This window comes from Bubalus kerabau, chromosome 21 (assembly GCF_029407905.1).
Source record: "Bubalus kerabau isolate K-KA32 ecotype Philippines breed swamp buffalo chromosome 21, PCC_UOA_SB_1v2, whole genome shotgun sequence".
Classification (NCBI taxonomy): Eukaryota; Metazoa; Chordata; class Mammalia; order Artiodactyla; family Bovidae; genus Bubalus; species Bubalus kerabau.
The window spans coordinates 6,706,782-6,728,000 of record NC_073644.1 but is presented as its reverse complement, the minus strand read 5'-3'; positions in this window follow the sequence as shown (position 1 = coordinate 6,728,000).

The following is a 21,219-nucleotide window of genomic DNA, read 5'->3' as shown; positions in this document are numbered from 1 at the left end:
TCCCTGAGACGGAGCTTCGAGAACCCAAAGAAAGGCCGCAGAACAGGGTTTTCTGTTTCCCTGTGTCTCTCACGTTGCCTTCTCCCCTGCCTAGGAGAGTTAAGTTTTTTAGATACTTTACTTGCATTTCTAATTCAGTTATTCTTCTGAAATTTATTCAAAGGATTTATGCTTATGAAATTATAATATAATGCTGCCTATATGCCAATGAGCTGGAGGCAAAGAAAATAATTTTCTTCAATTTACAGTTATGAGGCTGGAGGAAAATGATGCCTTCTTATCACCTCTTTCTCTTTGCATGTCTCGGTATTCTTTCAGTCTTCAGCAGGCAGGAGCTGCTGATGAATTCTTAAGCAGATCACACTGATAATTGTGTTTCAGAGTTGTCAGCTCCCCGAAAGCTGTCCACTGGCTGTCTCCAGTCACGGGGGCTATCTGTGTCGCCCCCTTCCCTGCGCAGGAACTCAGCCCTCAATAAAGCCAACAGTGCTTAGATCGCCGGAGAGGATTATTAGATGGAAGGGGGATTTATGGATGACACTGTGTAACAATTAATCAGGCACTGATGATGAAGTCAAGTTGGTCCTCTCATTCCTGGACCAAATACATACACACACACACACACATACTTACACACATAATCGTAATAATATTCAGCCCTTGTTTCAATTGTCAAATGGCTCATTTTGTCACTCTGTTTGATTAATGGACCTTTCGGAGTCCCCAAAAAGTCCTAGTAATACAAATAAAAAGAATCATAAATATTGAATAAGCTCACGGCACCGTTAACCTTGGCTACATTTTGGGACATTCTTGGAGAAACTTTGCTTTACAGGAAATAAATTGCTGTGGGGATTAAAAAAAAAATAAGCACATTCATACCCAATTGGAGAGTTTGGAGAATGTCACCTCTCTCACCTTGTCACTCTTATTAATCTGTTGTGATTAATTAGTTTAGTTAGCTTTATAATCAGGCCAGCCAACTCCTGGCTGGCTGGCATTTCTGCCCATAGGTCTCTGCTGGGTGGACCAAAGGTGTGCAGGAGGGGTGAGGAAGGGCTGGAACCCACACGGTCCAGAACCGGGGTGACGAGGGAAAATGATTTATAGAACAGGAGCCTGGGTGTGGCTGGGAACCTACATCACTTTATGAAGGTCTTTCCTGTGTGGGTTCTCACACTGAAAGCTCTTGGTATTCTCAGGCTAAATTCCTCCCTCTCTGCTGCCCCCGTAAGTCCTAATCCTGGATGCAACTGATCAGCTGGCACCTGGGTTCTAACCCTGCTGGGATACGCTGCAGTTCGGGACTTTAATAGTGAGCCCCGTAGTTAGGAGCTGCATTGTGGGGGGCCCGAGTTGAGACTGATGTCTGCAGCAGGTGAGCTCTGTGACACTGGGTAGTGGACTCTGACTTTCTCAGTCTCAGTTTTCTTGTCTATAGAATAGGGACCTTCTGGGATTTCTACAGGGGTGAAGGGAAGCAATTCAAGGGAAAAGCAAGTTCAGTTCAGTTCAGTTCAGTCACTCAGTCCTGTCTGACTCTTTGCAACCCCATGGACTGCAGCACCCTAGGCCTCGCTGTCCCTCACCAACTCCCGGAGTCCACCCAAACTCATGTCCGTTGAGTCAGTGATGCCATTCAACCATCTCATTCTCTGTCGTCCCCTTCTCCTCCTGCCCCCAATCTTCCCCAGCATCAGGGTCTTTTCAAATGAGTCAGCTCTTTGCATGAGGTGGCCAAAGTACTGGAGTTTCAGCTTCAACATCACTCCTTCCAATGAACGCCCAGGACTGATCCCCTTTAGGATGGACTGGTTGGATCTCCTTGCAGTCCAAGGGACTCACAAGAGTCTTCTCCAACACCACAGTTCAAAAGCATCCATTCTTCAGCGCTCAGCTTTCTTTATAGTCCAACTCTCACATCCATACATGACCATTGGAAAAACCATAGCCTTGACTAGACGGACCTTTGTTGGCAAAGTAATGTCTCTGCTTTTGAATATGCTATCTAGGTTGGTCATAACTTTTCTTCCAAGGAGTAATCGTCTTTTAATTTCATGGCTGCAATCACCATCTGCAGTGATTTTGGAGCCCAGAAAAATAAAGTTTGACACTGTTTCCACTGTTTCCCCATCTATTTGCTGTGAAGAGATGGGACCAGATGCCATGATCTTAGTTTTCTGAATGTTGAGATTTAAGCCAACTTTTTCACTCTTCTTTTTCACTTTCATCAAGAGGTTTTTCAGTTTTTCACTTTCTGCCATAAGGGTGGTGTCATCCGCATATATGAGGTTATTGATATTTCTCCCAGCAATCTTGATTCCAGCTTGTGCTTCCTCCAGCCCAGCATTTCTCATGATGTACTCTGCATACAAGTTAAATAAGCACAGTGACAATATACAGCCTTGACATACTCCTTTCCCAATTTGCAACCAGTCTATTGCTCCATGTCCAGTTCTAACTGTTGCTTCTTGACCTGCATATAGATTTCTCAGGGGGCAGGTCAGGTGGTCTGGTATTCCCATCTCTTTCAGAATTTTCCACAGTTTGTTGTGATCCACACAAAGACTTTGGTGTAGTCAATAAAGCAAAAATAGATATTTTTCTGGAATTCTCTTGCTTTTTCCATGATCCAACAGATGTTGGCAATTTGATCTCTGGTTCCTCTGCTTTTTCTAAATCCAGCTAGAACATCTGGAAGTTCATGGTTCACATATTGCTGAAGCCTGGCTTGGAGAATTTTGAGCATTACTTTACTAGCATGTGAGATGAGTGCAATTGTGCAGTAGTTTGAACATTCTTTGGCATTGCCTTTCTTTGGGATTGGAATGAAAACTGACCTTTTCCAGTCCTGTGGTCACTGCTGAGTTGTCCAAATTTGCTGGCATATTGAGTGCAGCACTTTCACAGCATCATCTTTCAGGATTTGAAATAGCTCAGCTGGAATTCCATCAGCTCCTCTAGCTTTGTTCGTAGTGATGCTTCTTAAGGCCCACTTGACTTTGCATTCCAGGATGTCTGTTTCTAGGTGAGTGATCACACCATCATGGTTATCTGGGTCATGAAGATCTTTTTTGTACAGTTCTTCTGTGTATTTTTGCCACCTCTTCTTAATATCTTCTGCTTCAGTTAGGTCCATACCATTTCTGTCCTTTATTGAGCCCATCTTTGCGTGAAACGTTCCCTTGGTATCTCTAATTTTCTTGAACAGATCTCTAGTCTTTCCCATTCTATTGTTTTCCTCTATTTCTTTGCATTGATCCCTGAGGAAGGGTTTCTTATCTCTCCTTGCTATTCTTTGGAACTCTGCATTCAAATGGGTGTAGCTTTCCTTTTTTCCTTTCCTTTCACATCTTTTCTTTATATAGCTATTTGTAAGGCCATCTTAGACAACCATTTTGCCTTTTTGCGTTTCTTTTTCTTGGGGATGTTCTTGATCACTGCCTTCTGTACAGTGTCATGAACCTCTGTCCATAGTTCTTCAGGCACTCTGTCTATCAGATCTAATCCCTTGAATCTATTTCTCACTTCCACTGTATAATTGTAAGGGATTTGATTTAGGTCATACCTGAATGGTCTAGTGGTTTTCCTTACTTTCTTCAATTTGAGTCTGAGTTTGGCAATAAGGAGTTCATGATCTGAGCCACAGTCAGCTCCCGGTCTGGTTTTTGCTGACTGTATAGAGCTTCTCCATCTTTGGCTGCAAAGAATATAATCAATCTGATTTCAGTATTGACCATCTGATGATGTCCATGTGTAGAGTCTTCTCTTGTGTTGTTGGAAGAGACCTATCAAGCAGCCTAAATTAAATACGTGATAATATCACCCAGGAAATTATCAGCTTTAAAATCAGGTGTTTTTCACTGTGTGTGTGCATGCTAAGCCACTTCAGTCAGGACCCTCTATCCATAGCATTCTCCAGGCAAGAATATTGGAGTGGGTTGCCATGCCCGCCTCCAGGAGACTTCCCAACCTAGGGATCAAATCTGTATCTCTTCGGCCTCCTGCATTGGCAGGTGGGTTCTTTATGACTAGCACCACCTAGCACCTAGGAAGCCCAAGGACCTTTACACTATCTGATGCTGGTAAAGATTGAAGACAGGAGGAAGAGGTGGATGACAGAGCATGAGATGGTTGGAAGCAACACCGACTCGGTGGACATGAGTTTGGGCAGGCTCCGGAAGTTGGTGATAGACAGGGAAGCCTGGTGTGCTGCAGACCACAGGGTCTCAAAGAGTCAGACACGAATGAGCGACTGAATTAAACTGAACTGAACCAAATACGTACGTAGAAAGTTGTGAGCGAATGCACTTTTGTACATAAAGTCTTATCTTTCTGTTGGATTTTAATGATAAATTCAAGAACTTATTTCCCTCTAGATAAAAATATTGGCCCTAGCACACTAAAAATTGCACTGCGTCCTGCCATTTGTCTTGTCGTTATAGAGCCGACATGTTCCAGCGGTTACATGATCCTTCAATCTCCTGGCCCCGGCTCTGCTTAGAGACTTTCCAAGAGGTCAGCACACATCGGCAGCTTCTGCCAACATTTCCCCACATCTGGTCTGAGGGGGGAGGCGTACCTGACCGAGGCGTCCTGAGTACAGGGTCCCTGAGGGTCTCGGCTGGAGAGACTCAAGCTCGGGGCTGCGTCTTACCCACTGCTGGGTCCCTGTGCCTCTCACAGTCCTGGCAGCAGTGACCACGGGCATTTGCTCAGAATGACCTGATGAACCAGAGCACCCAGCACATGTCCCTGTTGAGAGGGAGGGGCCGGTGTCAGGGAGAGAGGGTAAGAACGGGGGACTTCCTGGAGGGGACGGAGAGTGGGGTTCCGAGGGTGGGGGTGGAACGGAGCAGGACCCTGTGGTGCCTGACCACCCTCCATGTCCTCTGCCTGCCTTTTGTCTGTGGAAAACTTTAGTCAAAGAGTAAGTGTAATTAGAGAAGGGAGAAATGCAGAAACAAAGGGGAACAGTCAAAGGAGACTAAATAATAAAAGTGTAATCGTTAAGCACAGTCAAGGACCTTTAGTTCTTTCTCAAGGGCCATAGATACTATTCTGAGCCGTATCCTGTGAGCTGTCTTACAGATGCTGAAAACCCAGGTGGAAGAAGTCGACCACATGATGACCAGACTGTACCCAGGACATAAGCTGCCAGAGTTCTGAGAACTGGCTGCAAAAGCAATGGGAACAAATGGACCCTGAATTGAAAGATTAACTGTACTTAGAACAACCAAGATGCTGCGCTCAGGCCACCGATAACCAATTGAATGGTGACTGCCAGAGCCTACTGCGCTGTTTCTGCATGTAGCCCCCCGCCCACTTCTGTCTCTAAAAGCTCTTGCCCTGCTGGTGGCTGGGGGCGGGGGACGGGGCCCTTGGACGGACATCCACCCTCCCCACCAGTTGCTGGCATCTGAGTTACAGCAGACTCTCCTTCCCACCAGCATGGCCTGTGCAGTGGTTTTTGAGCAGCAAGGGACCCAGGAATCCTTTCAGTACCAAAGGATGTTCCAATTGTGAGCATAGGTGGGGAGAGGAGAATTGGAGGCAGGGGCAGACACACGTGTTGACTGGGGCACGGGGCTGAGGTGGTGCCTTCCAGGGGGCTCCTGCGCTTTCCGAGTGCAGGAGAAGGTTCGGTTTTCTTCCGGAAATGAGAGGAGTGGGAGTGGAAAGAGAAGACGGGGAGGGCAGTGAAAGAGCTGTGCTTAAAAGGAGGCGTCGCAGCTGGAGGCAATGGGGGTGTGGGCGAGGCAGGAGGCTTCGAGGGAGGAGGCAGCAGTGATCCACACGCAGGGAATCAGGCGGGAAAGGCGAGGGCGGGGGTTCTCCTGGATGGGACATCTGGGGCTGGCACCTGGCAGCCACTTTGTGCTGAGAAACAGCCTCACCTCTGACAGTGCTGTTCTTGGGGCGGCAATGAAGGTGAGTCTTTAAGTTTCAGACTCTCACCCGGAGATCCTTGTTCAGGTCCCATGAAGCTGAGATGTCTCCTTCTTCCCTTCGGCCTGAATTGGTTTGGAAGGGAAATCCATAAATGAAATTGAGCGCACTGGTTTCTCACTTTGTAATTTTCTGAAAAAATATCCCAGACACATGAGTGGCTGTGTAAAACAGGCTCAAAGTTGGGTGTCCGTCGACATTCATTAGGGATCTGACAGCTGTTGAAACAGGTAAACCCACATTTCGCAGCTGAACACAGTAGATGTGGTTTTTTCCCCTCGTTTTGGAGGTGAGACAGGGGTGTTACTGACCAGGTGCTGGCGCAGGCCGGTCTGAGTCTCGGGTTTTTTTCTAGGCTGTCTGAGGGCCTGAGAGCCCTGAGCCAGTGAGAGGGAGGCCCCCGGGGCGGGGCGACTGTCAGCCTGGCTGGACATGTCCGCAGGCCTCCTGTCACTCGTCCCCAAGGCCACGGGGGCTGAACACAGCTATGTCCTCATCTCAGTCAGGAGAGGAGATGGGGCTGGAGATGAGCTGCCTTTGCCCCGCCGACCCTCAGCACCCCACCCTGGGCCAGAACTCAGTGAAGTATCGGGTGTTTTAGAAACCGGAGCCTTTTAGCTGGTTGTTTGGACTTATGGTTTGATACAGTAAAGTGCTTTGATGAAACATCATGATTTGCTTGTAGTTAAACCCGTACCCAGGGAATCGGCCCCAGACAAAAGTGATCTCTGGCCATAAACACATGAAGAGAAGTGACAATGATTCAAGCCCACAGCTGCAGAGCGGCCAGCAGACACAGCTTTTCGGTACCTAAATCTGTGATTTTCATCTTTTTCATCCAGAACTGACTTCCAACTCGTTTCTGATTGCATATTGTGAATGCCCATTCAACTCACCTTGTGGATTCAACGAATGCTGGGTTTTCAGTGTGCGTTCTCTACGGCCAATAGTGTGTGGGATTCTGTCAGAAGGTCCACCTCCTTTCTTTCCAACATGTCTAGTGTCTCTTTTCTCTTGCGTCTGTCAGGTAGCCAAAGTGGGAGTGGGGTGCGTGCCGCTGGCCCACGATCTCAAGACGTCACCGAGGACGTGATCAGGGCTGACGTTAGGTGCAATTTACCCCCAAATAAGGTGCTCCAGTCCTGCTGATATTCTTAACCATCCGTAGTGGGTGGTGGTGGGGGGTGCTGGTCTCTCCACCTTCTCTGGATAGGCGGTCAGCAGCAGCTGTGTGGCCCTCCATGGAATCTGAGGTTTCCTGAGAGACCGCCTCCCCCAGGAGTGGACGCCCCGTGCCTGGTTACCGACACCACAAGGGATTGTGAAAAGACTTGAAGCCATGTCGAGTGCATTTTTAACTTTTGTTGTTGCTGTTCAGTCACTAAATCATGTCCGACTCTTTGCCCATGGACTGCGGCATGCCAGGCTTCCCTGTCCTGCACCATCCCCGAGAGTTTGCTCAGATTCATGTCCATTGAATCAGTGATGCCATCCAACCATCTCCTCCTCTGCTGCCTACTTCTCCTTTTGCCCTCCATCCTTACCAACATTAGAGTCTTTTCTAATGAGTTGGCTCTTGTTTTTATTATTACTAAGGTAGAAATGACTAAAAGGCTATTTACTTTTTAAATAAAACACATATGGTTACTATAGGATATTCAGAAAACACAGAAAACCATATAAAGTAGCAACACGTTTCTGCTGCTGATGTTGAGAAATAACCATTGCTACCATTTTAGCTGATTTCCTTTGGGGCTTTTTAAATGCATATAGGATTTACAAAAATCTCTGTCATGCTGTACAAGTGTGTACAGCTTTATCATCTGATATCTTTTATTTGATCGTGCATCATGAAATTTCTTTAATGATTTTAATGGATACATTATATTCCTGCCCAGGGATGTGCTATGAATTACACCGTGATGAAAAGCTTCCTACACAAATATTTCTGCTCATCTCTGGTGATTTCTCCTGGCTGGGGTTCTAGAAATGGCATTCATGTGCTGAAGACTTTCAGGGCTTTGAAGATGTTTGTTACTGTCTGCTGCAGAGTGTGGTATCATCCCTACCCCAGCAGTCAGAGAAACGTCTTTAATCAAGTCAGTGGCTTCATCCGATAGGCCAGTCTCGGGTCATAATGTTCAACAGACAAATTGCGTGTGATAAGAGGGTGAAGGCGTGTGCAAGGCTTTTGTGTGCTTAGTTGCTCAGTCGTGCCTGACTCTTTGCGACTCCATGGACTGTAGCCCACCAGGCTCCTCTGTCCATGATACTTTCCGAGCAAGAATACTGGAGTGGGTTGCCATTCCCTTCTCCAGGGGATCTTCCAGACCCAGGGATCAAATCTGGGTCTCCCACATTGCAGGCGGATTCTTTACCATCTGAGCCACCAGGGAAGCCCGTAGTCTTACACTGCTCGTAATAAATCAAATCATCGAAATGTGTAGCATGCAGGGAAAATACTGGAGGAGCAATGCGCTCTTTAGATAATTCAGAACTCCATGGAAGTTTTCCTAGGTCAATAGACAATGGCCGTGTACTATTTTTCAGCATTGTTTGAGTGGGGGCAGGTTGGGGAAAGAAAGTGAAGGAAAGGGAGGTGAAAGATGTGCGTTCCTGGTTGGGGGGAGGATGGACACCCCATACCTGTGTGAGACTCAGAAGGTTAGAGCTGGAAGGGGAGCGGTGGGGAATCACCACTTAGATAAGAAGGGCTGAGTCATAAGGGTGCAGAAATCTTTCCTTGACGCCTGCTGATAAGATGAAATAAATGGAGAATCAGAGTCAGGGGTTGGAAGAAATTTCTGGAATCAAAGATGACTCACTCGAGAGGTGCTCCCCTGTCACCGGCCTTGACTGCACAGAGGATCGGGAAGAAGGCCCCTGCCTGCCCCCTTGCCAGGGGTGCCCAAGGGCCTCTTGCTGCCCAGGGCTGCTGGCGACTATGCCCCAGGTGGAGCCCCAGCATCACCTCACACTCCGGTAACGTCTGTGCCTCTTACATCCATCAGGCTTCACATTATCACAGGCTATGAAGTTGGATGGAACCTTGTAGGTTGTCTGGGACAAAGTTCTCAGGCACAGACTCTCACCAGCACCATCTCCAAGTGTGCTGTTGGGCCGGAGGACAGGCTCTGCGGTCTGTCGGCTCGCCCCAAACTTGGCTTTGACACTGCGGGACGGTAGGCAAGTGACCCCGCCTCTGAGCCTCCCCGTTTCTGTGAAACCGGAGGAAGATTAGAAACCACCTGTGGTGTTTGCTTTGAGTAAAATGAGGTCTGAGTCGGCAGTTAGCGTGGCGCCTTGCCCAGTGTGACGTGAAGGGTGGACACTGCTGTCTTGGTCAGTGTCTCTGAAGGCTCTCAGATCCCTCAGGTCTGCAGGATTAGGGTCCCTCTCCCGGGGCCTCAGCGGGAATGTCCAGCCCCCTCTGTGGGAAGGCGGGGCCCACGGGACGTTCAGGGTCCACCTGTGCAGCCGAAGCCCTCCTTGGCTGTTCTCTGTGGCCCCGTGACTCGCCCGTGTCCAGGGAGTGGGGCAGAGGCCCGCCCGGAGCCCAGGCCCCCAGACCCGCCTGAGTCCAGGGAAGCCCTTCCCGCCCGTCGTCCCTCCGCAGTGCCGCAGGCCTGGAGCCTCACCTCTCCACGGCTCCCTCTTTACTAGGCTACGACGGACACTAACAAGTGAAATAGGTTAAGAAAGAAAGTGAAATCGCTCAGTCGTGTCCAACTGTTTGCAACCCATGGACTGTAGCCTGTCAGGCTCCTTGGTCTGGGTATTTTCTAGGCAAGAATACTGGAGTGGGCTGCCATTTCCTTCTCCAGGGGATCCTCCTGACCCAGGGATCAAACTCGGGTCTCCCACATTGCAGGCAGACTCTACCTTCTGAAGCACATAGGTTAAGGACTAAGCTTAATAGGACTGAGCTCAAATGGCATCCAGGTAATTCATCCCCTTTAGAGCTGGAATAAAGCGTCTTCCCGACAAAGAGCCTGTCCCATCAGTGGATGTGCCCATGCGTCATGCGGGGCCCAGGCCCCCAGGGGACAGTGGGCCGTCAGGGCCACCTGTCTTGCCCACCACCTTCTCCACGGTGAGCATCTTCAGTTGGCAAACCTCACTGGGCTGGCCCGGGAGGGAAATCAGATGCTGTCAACACAGAACCAGGGCACCGCTGGCTACCGCTGGCTCCCCAGAGTCTGCAGCGGGGGACAGAGACCACGTCTGCATCCTCGTTTACAGCAGAGAATAGGGCTCGGGGAGTGAGCGGAGGCCTTGGACGACCTCCGAGTGAACCTTCTCGCGCCTTCCCGCTCCTGGGGCAGATGCAGGTTCTGGGCCATTGGCTCCTCTTGGTGCAGTCTTACCTCTGCCTGGGATGGGGGGGTGCGGTGAGGACCCCCGTTATTGAGCCCAGGAGAGGCTGAGGACGCCCCTGCACTCCCCGCCACCACCCACCCCCTCGTTTACAAAGAAGAACTCCGGGGCTTGGCTCCTTGAGGGACCGGCGCCTGATTGCTGAAACCACTGGGTTTCTTACGGCTGCTCTAGGGCTGAATTCGATATAAAATACATGTTCCTGTTCATTGCCATTTATGTGTTAGTTATCATTAACAGCCATTATAATTTTTTCCCAGTGGCAATTACATTGATATTACTATATCTAAATCAAAGAGGACACTGCAGCAATTACTGTCATAAGCTGATTGGGAACCACCTAATTTTTAAGTGACACTATTTTCTTATCAGCACGATAATTTTCCTTTGCAATAAATAACATACCAGCAGCGTTGTGCAACCAAAATGTGCTGTTCCACACGTGACTTTTTTTTTTAATAAACAGAAAATGTACCTACAGTTTCTCTTTCATGTAAGAATAATACAATTAAGATTGGAATCTTAGGATTGGGGAACATTTTAACAGATCTTAAACCTAGTAGTTGAATTGCACAGGGAAGCGGAGGCAATGGTTTCAATCTTTTCCTAAAGTAGGCGAAGAAGGGAGAGAGCGGAAGAGGAAGATGGGAAGAGAGAGGAATGGGGAGGGAGGCTGTCTCCATTTCCAGCCCCCTTCCCTGTGGGGCCAGAGATGCTCCCACATCTGGGGCCCCTGGGCGAGGGCTCTACCAGGGGGTTACAACCTGCCCAAGCAGCCACAGGAATTCCCGGAGGTCATCATAGCTCATCCCAGACCACACCAGATGCAGGAAGCTCAGAAGCCTGGGGACAGGATGGGAACCTGGGTGGTCTCCCAGGCTCACTTCTGGGCCCCCCAGAGCCTTTGGTTCCCCAGCGGAGGATAGTAGGCAGACCTCACTGTGCAATCCATGGTCTGCGTGGGCACTCCCCTGAGGCCTGGTTTCCTGGAGGGGGAGCCTGGAGTGAGTGGTTCGAGGGGCACACCCAGGGTAGAAAATCTTGCAGATGGTGGGGCGAGGCCACCTTGGTCCTCGAAAGTGAAAGTGTTAGTCACTTAGGCTCAGTGGTGTCTGACTCTCCGTGGCCCCATGGACTATAGCCCGCCAAGCTCCTCTGTCCATGGGATTCTCCAGGCAAGAACACTGGAGTGGGTTGCCACGCCCTCCTCCAGGGATCTTCCCGATCCAGGGATGGAACCCGCATCTCCACTAGCTCCACCTGCTTACCCAGCAGTTTTATTCACTAGTTCCGTGGCTTCGGTTTCCCTCTCTGTAAAGTGGGGTGATGATAATAGTGATCCTGCCTTACGAGGTGGCTGCATGAATGAAAGAGGTTATTAGACAAGCAGCTAAATCAAGATCTGGCCCAGTATGAGTTTAGATTTATGTTTAGATAATACTAAATTTAAAACTGGTGCCTGAGCTCACAGCCCAGGAATCCCCACCCCCACTGACCTCAGAGCCCCAGAACAGCCCCCACATTGGGCTCACAGCCCAAAATCGCCTCAAGGAGGCACATAGCCCAGACCCCCAGACCCCAGTTTGATAGGCCTGAGCCTCTCAGCAACTAAGCGCTTGAAATGAGGCTTGTTTACAAACAAGAATTAAAATATCTCGATGATTTTGGTATTGATTACAAGTTGAAATGATAATATTTTGGATACATTGGGCTCAATAAAGAACATTAGGAAAAGTGATTTCAGGTTTGTTCCTGTGGCCACTACAACATTTTGCATTACATGTGTGGCTCCAACTGATGGTTTGTTTTGTTCTAGAACACACTGTTTGGGGGATTAGGAGAAGTCAATGCATCCGGCACTCAGCACAGAGCCTGGAGCTCAGTAGGAGCTTGTTGAACACCCGCCTCCCTTCCCCGGGCACCTAGCTCTGCACAAGCGCCCCTCCCCTGTGCAGGGTTCCAGCGGGCAGGGTTGCGTGGTGCGGGTCCTCGGTGCTCCCACCGCAAGTCAGCGCCTTCCAGTAGAGCCGTGGGTGCCCGAGCTGGCGGACGGGGCCGCTGTCCTGCAGGCGGCCGTCCTCTGGGGTTCCCTATCTCCCGGACCCAAGCCCAGGGCCTCGGGGCCCAGCCAGGCCTCTGCCCTCCCCCTGCCCCCGCACAGGCTGTGCTCTCCTGGGGTCCTGGTTTCCCGGTGCTCCAGCAGGATGGGGGGAGAGCAGACAAACCATCCCGTCGGCTAGCACCACAGTCTCCCCCTTCATGGTGTGTGGGGCTGCGAGAAGAGCCTGGAAACAGGAAACACACTCGTGTGCACGGTAACTAGATCGCTGCCGGAGTGTCCTCTTGAGAGGACAGGAGCAGGGAAGGCCGCCAACTGGCACAGGTTAGCATGACAACACTCCAGCGGCCGCTCACCCACCTAACCGGGCCTGGGCCCCTTTCTGCTCGTATCGCCCGGGCAACGGGCGGCATCCACAGACGCTCCCGCACCCGGCAGGGTCCTCGAGTGAAGGAGGCGCTGGTCCTCGGCTCACTCTGGTCCACTGGTACCCAACACCAGAGGGTGCCGGCAGAGTGGCTGCCCGGACCTCGGATTATACAACGACAAGTAATGCGGAGGGTGGTGCAGACAGGTTGTCACGGTGAAGCCAGACCAGCGGTATGGGGCCCAGGGGTGGAGTGACAGGCCCCTCCTGTCCCCCTGCGGGAGACATGGCACCCTGTGGTTTGGAGGAGCTGAGCCTGGTGCAGGGGTGGGGGGCTGCCGCTTCAGCCCACGCTGCCATTCAGGAAGCCTGGGACAAAAAGCACCCGCCTGGGGAGGCAAAGTGCTATTATATACACACATATATGTATCCCCACTCTGTTTCAGATCCTTTTCCCATATGAGTCATTTCAGAATATTGAGTAGAGTTCCTTGTGCTATACAGCAGGTCCTTATTAGTTATCTATTTTATGTACAGCAGTATGACTGAGCGACTTCACTTTCACTTTTCACTTTTCACCTTCACACATTGGAGAAGGAAATGGCAACCCACTCCAGTGTTCTTGCCTGGAGGATCCCAAGGACGGGGGAGCCTGGTGGGCTGCCGTCTATGGGGTCGCATAGAGTCAGACACAACTGAAGCGACTTAGCAGCAGCAGCAGTATGAATATATCCATCTCAATTTTCCCATTTATCCTCACCCCACCCCCTGGTAACCATAAATTTGTTTTCTACATCTGTGACTCTATTTCTGTTTTGTAGATAAGCTCATTTGTTTCTTTTTAAGATTCTCCATATAAGTGATACCATATACTTGTCTTATGATAACTTGTTTCACTCAGTATCTCACTAAGTCCATCCATGTTGCTGCAAATGGCATTATTTCATCCTTTTTTATGGCGAAGTAATATTCCATTATATATATGCACCACATCTTCTCTATCCATTCATCTATTGATGACCATTTAGGCTGCTTCCATATCTTGGCTATTGTAAACAGTGCTGCAATGAACACTGGGGTACATGTATGCTGTTGAATGATGGTTTTCTTGGTGTGTATGCCCAGCAGTGGAGTGGGATTGTAGTATGAAGGAAACTCCATACTGTTCTCCACAGTTGTTGTTCCAATGTGAAGTCATGTCCCACCATGGCTTGCAGTACTCCAGGCTTCCCTGTCCTTGTCTATCTCCTGGAGTTTGCTCAAACTTATATCCATTGAGTCGGTGATGCCATACAACCATCTCATCCTCTGTCACCTCCTTCTCCTCTTGCCCTCAATCTTTCCCAGAATCAGGATCTTTTCCAATGAGTTGGCTCTTTGCAACAGGTGACCAAAGTATTGCAGCTTCAGCTTCAGCATTGGTCCTTCCAGTGAATTCTCAGGGTTGAGTTCCTTTAGGATTGATTGGTTTGATCTCCTTGGAGTCTAAAGGACTCATAAAGAGTCTTCTCCAGCACAATTCAAAAGCATCAGTTCTTTGATTCTCAGCCTTCTTTATGGTCCAAGTCTCGCATCCGTACATGACTCCTAGAAAAACCAAAGCTTTGACTATATAGACCTTTGTGGGCAAAGTGATGTCTCTGCTTTTTAATATACTGTCTAGGTTTGTCACAGCGTTTCTTAGCAGCAAGTGTCTTTTAATTTCATGGCTGCAGTCACCATCCGCAGTGATTTTGGAGCCCAAGAAAATAAAATCTGCCCGTTTCCCCTTTATCTCCATCTATTTGCCCTGAAGGGATGGGATCAGGTGCCATGATCTTCATGACGCTGCAGTCCCAGGACACTTCTGTGCCCTTTCTATGCCTTCTTCTGCCCCACTTAGAACTAGGTGAAAACACTTATCACCAGAGCCCTCCAATAGATAGGCGACGGGTGTCACAGCTGATGGTTAAAGTAAAGGAGCCAAAAACTCAAGGATAAAATGCATGTTCATAGCTGTATTAAGCACGTGTTCTGTAATTCATTCCTAGTTCACCTACAGCTTGCTCAGAAATGCTCTATAAAACAGCATTTTGTGGGACGGGAGTCTCTTCAGAGGTTGTGAGACCCAGGGCCTTGCTGCTCACTATGCAGGCTTGGTATCAGCAGCCCTGGGAAATGCAGGTTCCCAGGCCCCCACCCTGGACCTGCTGAGTCAGGAGCTCTGTTGTGACAGGTGAGCGTGTGTACAAGAAGCTGGGGATGCTGCATTCTCGAGTGGAAAAAAGCCTTGGACCCCAAGTCTTTGTTCAACAAGTGACTAACTGATCCAGGAAAGTCACTTTTCTGCACTGCATTTTCCCATCTGTAAAATGGGCATCATTCTCCTTTATCACTTTGATAGGAAAGAGGGAAGGCAGTGACATTGTATTCTAATTGGTAAGTGCGTTCTAAGATGTTACATGAAGTACGTGTGGAAGTTGAAATGAGAAATACCCTTCCGTAAGGACAATGACAGCACCCATGGTTACAGCCGGGCTGACTCCTGGGCTCTTGAGCTCAACCTCCTCTCCCGTACCCAGCGTACCCGGATGTAATTCTCCAAAAGTTACTTTGATTAAAAACCCTCAAGGAGACAATCCAATTTCCAAATGTAAATTCCAACAACACACAGAGGGACCACTATTGCTTCCGGTCCCCTGGTGGCAAATGAGGCTTTCGACCAACTGAGATTGCCTTTGACGTTGCTGTTCCTGCGGAGGGACTCTCAGTGTGAAAAGGAGCTGTTTCTCCTGCGAAAGGATGTGTGCATGTAAAGCTGAAAGTTTGCGCCTCTTATGCATGAGTTCGAGGAAGACAGAAATGATGTAGAAAGACAGGAATGTTCAACGTCGTGTGGTTTTGAAGGGCTTGCTTCCGAGCCTTAGTTATGATCTGTTCTTTGTACAGAGGATGAGATTCCAGCTGTGGGAAGAGGAGACGTGGCCCCAACGTGGCCTCTCCCCACACGCGCCCCCTCACCCTAGGGCGCCTCCCACAGTGGGTGTGCACATCCAGCCACCGCAGCCTGGAAGCTGCTGGATTCAGAATTCCATTTCAGGGGGATCAGCCAGTTCAGATTCTAGATATTTTGCTGTTACTAACATTGGCCAAGCTCTATAGGTGAGAACATAAGCAAGTTAAATACTTGAGGGAAATAAGCCCTCAACAAGGGGTGATAAATTTTTTCTCTATTTGATATTCATGATTTGACACATAAGAATATATTGACAAGGAGATCAGACCTTTGTAGCATTAAAACTAAATTGTGGTCATTCAGCCCTTAATTCTGTTGAGCTTCTTTCCCCCCACCCCCAAAAGGCTGTGTGATATGTAGATGTGTGTGTGTGTGTGTGTGTACACTTCGTTGATCAGTCATGTCCAACTCTGTCATCTCATGGACTGTAGCCCGCCAGACTCCTGCGTCCATTGGATTCTCCAGGCAAGAATACTGGAGTGGGTTGCCATTTCCTCCTCCAGGGTTTCTTCCCAACCCAGGGATCAAATTCACATCTCCTTCATTGGCAGGAGGATTCTTTAACCACTGAGCTACAAGGGAAGTACGATAATTAGATGACACAGAAGTCAGTGGTCTGAACACCTCACTTGTGCCGGATTAAAGGGGGGTCTTGAGTGGAACACACTTTGCGGTCAGAACCGTGATATTCTTTCTGGTTTGGTCACCACCTCACCCAACAGAAGATTTATAACAGAGGCAGTTGTTATTCTGTGACACTTTCAGTCAGGCATCGAGGGCAGGACCTCAGCATCTTACGAAAGGGTGAGACAGAGACAGTCTGGTGCCCTGGAAAGGAGCTTGCCTGCACTCTGGCTGCTTCTCTGCGACCTTGGACAAGGCACCTAAGCTTCTTGGGTCTTGCTTTCTCCATTTATAAAGTTAGTAGAACCAGATTGTCTCTCTTTAAAAAATATATATATATGTAATTTATTTTATCCCCCTTTTTTTTTCTGCGTGCAGGCTTTCTCTAGTTGCGGCAAGTGAGGGCTACTCTCTAGCTGGAGTGCAAGGGTGTCCCGTTGTGGTAGCGTCTCTCCTGTTGCAGAGCTCAGGCTCCTGTTGCAGAGCTCAGGCTCCTGTTGCAGAGCACAGGGTCTAGGGAATAAGGACTTCAGTAGTTGTGGCACACACGCTTCGCAGCTGCACGGCATGCGGAATCTTCCCAGACCAGGAATCGAACCCATATCCCCAGCATTAGCAGGCATGTTCTTGACCACTAGACACCTAGGGAAGCCCTAGGTTGTCTCTTAAATCCCAAATTTTACCATTTAAAGGTCAGCGGGGTCTTCTCGTCTGTGATGAGCAGAGAGCCTCCCAGACTTCCCCCAGGTCTGTGTCTGTGTCTGCGGGCTGCCTCCCCCTGCGCCCAGGGGCTGCCACACACAGGGCAATGCAAACTTCCAAACTTCCAAGCTGGACAGCGTCTCTTCCCTAAACATGCTTCCACATCTCCCACCAGCCAGAGAGACCACAGGCTCAGGTCATTCTAAGATTCGGTTCCACTCTTCGCATGGAAGGGATAGGGCATAATGGTAGGTGACGATTTATGGGCCGTTTTCCTGAGCTCTGAGCATAAATCCATCTTCCCTATTGGACATTACCACCAGTCGGCAGGGTATGTTTTAATTATTATTTTAATTTCACATTGGCAGAAAGACACTGTCAAATAGCTCCCTTCAAGGGAAACTCTTACTTTGGGGGCTGTTGGAACCTGTGCTTTTGGTTCATGCGTTCCTGCACGTATGAGGCATGTATCGCTTTTCCTAACCTGCACTCCGTGGGGTACTTACCGACTGCTCCAGAGACGCAAGACTCACTTCGTGACAGGGTCTGTGCCTCCCTGGATGCTGTGAGCAAGTGCTGAAGGGCAGGTCCACAGTGGACCAAACCATCTTATCAAGAACGGAGGCTGGTTATGTTTTATCTATAGTAGTGTGTATATTTTAATCCTGACCTCCTAATTTAAAACCTACCCTTTTCCCCCCTTGGTTTTCTATGTCTGTGAGTCTATTTCTGCTTTGTAAATACATTTGTGTCATATTTTAAATTCCACATATAAGTGATATCACAGGATATTTGTATTTCTCTGTCTGATGTATTTCACTTAGTATGCTCCTTAGATCCTGAGGTCTATCCACGTTGTTGACAAGGACTTACTATATAGCACAGGAAACTATACTCAATATCTTATAATAGCTTGTAATGGAAAAAAATCTGAAAAAGAATATACACATATGTTATTGTACAATATATACACATTATTGTACATATATATATATATAACTATACATATACATATAGATATACATATAGTTATGGAGAAGGTGATGGCACCCCACTCCAGTACTCTTGCCTGGAAAATCCCATGGACGGAGGAGCCTGGTGGGCTGCCGTCTATGGGGTTGCACAGAGACGGACACGACTGAGTGACTTAGCAGCAGCATATATTCATATACATACATACAAACATGTACATATACACACACAACTCAGCCACTCTGCTGTGTACCTGAAACTAACACAACACTGTAAATCAACTCTATTTCAACAAAAATGAAAAAAAACAGATGCTAAGACAGCATGAATACCCGGCCATTTTTAGTGTTGTTTTCACATCCCGGTAACTTCTCAATCTAGGGAAAGAAGAATACAGAAGACTCAAGCATACAGAATTAAAATATGTATCTTATTTGACTTTTTTAAAAAAAATATCAACCCTACTATCAAGAATTACGTGAACTGATACATACTGGGAAACGTTATTTATTTTGTATAGCTTTCTTTGGGGCCAATATTCCATACTTTGCTCATGTTAACAGTAATAAGGTTCTCAAACATTCCTCCTTTCACAAGTTGAATAGCATGATACGAAAGGTCTACAAAAAAATGGAGTTCCAAGGTTAAAATGCCCACACTAGTAGTATTGAGAACTCAGAGTTTTATATTTTTACTTCTGAAATATGATCACAATTCTGGGCCATAATTAGAATATTAGTTACAGAAAACCTAAATTAAAAAAAAAAAACAATAAACCCCCAAATTAGCTAATAAAGTTTGCATACATTTTGTCTCTAAACAAGTACTATAAATAGCAAGCAATTTAATAAAACAAGACACTGGACGGTATAGAGAGCAGTAATTATGAATGCACCAAGTCAGGCCATTTGCACCTGGGCTACATTCATAAACCTTGTGCTGTAAGCCCTAGGAAACTCAGGCCCGCAGCTGATCATGCTCTGTCTTCACCTATCATTTTTTTTTTTTTTTCCTGAAAGTTGCATGCTGCTCGTCTATTTTCATATAAATCTAAAATATGTTGTTTATCCCATATGCACATGTGGTCAAGTGATCAAGAAACATATTTTCAGTCCTGAGCACTCCCTGCCCCATTTTAAAGGAAATCCTGTATGTAGTAAATTCACGCTAATTGGGAGCTCTATGAAGGGGTTAAAACGCTGCCCATTACAAGTCGGGTGGCCATTATAAATGTTACCCAAATAAAAGCCAGAAACAGGAAGCCAAAAAGCAGGTCCCTACGGCAGGCATGTCTTAAATGATATCATTTGTCAAGTTTCCAGCATCTTGTGGTGGGTGAACACACACAAAAAAGGAGGTCTGTGTTGTACCAAGGACGTTACATCCTCATTAGCTGGAATGTTCTTTAAGTACATAATGCAAGATTTTCATTTTAATAAGAAGCGGTGACTTGTCACTGCACTTTCATTAGGTAAATACTGCATGTAATACTAATGACCATTTATAAAGGCGCTATCCTCCTCCCGAGAAACTCCATTCAGATGAAATCATATAATAACAATTTTTAGAGCACATCATGAAAAACTTCTCTGTAGTTTCTCTGCAAACTATTTCCTGATTTTTTTTTTTTTTTTTTAATGCTGAAGGCAGTGAACAATGGAAGTCACCATCAAATGGACCTGCAATGACATTGTTGGTATTTTTTGCAAAAACAAATTTGAAGGAAGGCCATTTGGCCTTTTACAAATCACAGTGGAACGGGAGGGAATAGCTGGGACTCCCTTGTTTCTTGGCATGCTAACTGGAGCCAAGGCTCTCCATCTGCCCAGTCGGGGACCTCAAGGCTGATGTGCAGAGAAGGCCACCCTGAGAACCCAGAAATAATTCATCCACCGGGATCGTTCAGCCCCGGCCCCGTCTCTAAAACAAAGACTGACAATTGCCCTGAATTATGGATGTACTTTTTGAGATATGTAATACAGTTCAGAAGAAAGGCGGAGAGAGGATCGCACCATTTCACCTCCCATTAGAGGCTGGGCTTGAACGATAATCCCAGAAGATGAAACTGATGCTGAACTATGACCCTTAATTTACAAATCATTTTTCAGAAGAATAAAAAAAAAAAAAGTTTAAACATATTTTTGGCATTATCTGAATGGGCGGAATCTCTCATGCTTGTTTTCTAAGAATAAATGGAAACAGTATGCTCTGTAGTTTCTTAGTTTAGGGAGAGACAGAACATGAGGTTTTCAGATTATATTTTATTTTAAACCTGGTTGTTTGAATTTTTTTTTAACATAGCTGAATTTAGTGTATGCCTTCAAAACATAATAAATTTCTATTCTGTAGCTTCAGGGATCCATCCGTTAAAATGTTGGTCTTTCATCTTTATTACTCTCCCATTAAAATGAAAGAAACCGGGACGCACTTCAGTTTAGAAGAAGCAATTTAGTTGGCAATCTCCTTACTACTCAAGTCTTGACAGAGGGAGAAAGCCCATGATTGCTTAGACTTCACACATCTGTCTGCCTAGGACACAACTAAGCCTATCGGACAGAGACTACCTTACAGTGAATAATATTCTCTGATGAGCTGATTTGATTCCAGCGTTGCTCCACTACCAGTCATTCCCTTGCAGTTACATTCATAAAACCTGTCCCCTCCCCTTTGTTTGCTTGGGTCTCTAAAAGGGAGGCCAAGTCCCCTTCGGTTTCGCTACAGCTGTTAGGTCTGAAAGGCACAGATTAATACCCGAGCAGCACACTGGCCTGGCTTCTCCAGTGCCCTGCACTAGTAACCCCTGGCTATAATGAGGACGCAAAGAGCCTCCCATCGGGCTGTTACCCTTCTTCATAACTCAAAAGCATCACAGTGGCAATAGCCTCCAGGGCTATTTGTCTTTAGTGCAGTTGTGACATTCCGGCATGATCCATAATTTGGCAACTATTTACCGTGACATTTCCCTTCAGTGCAGCCATAACATTCAGTGAAGCCATTATTTGGCTCCATTTACCATATAAATTGTATTGTTGTGCATGCATGCTAGCAGCTACATTAGGTACCTGAAAATGAGTAAATCTTGTAAAATAGATCCTAACAGCTATTCAGCGGTAGGACTGCCTTGCTCCTCAGACAGAAGGAGAGAAAAATTAAATACGGTCACCAAGTTTCCTA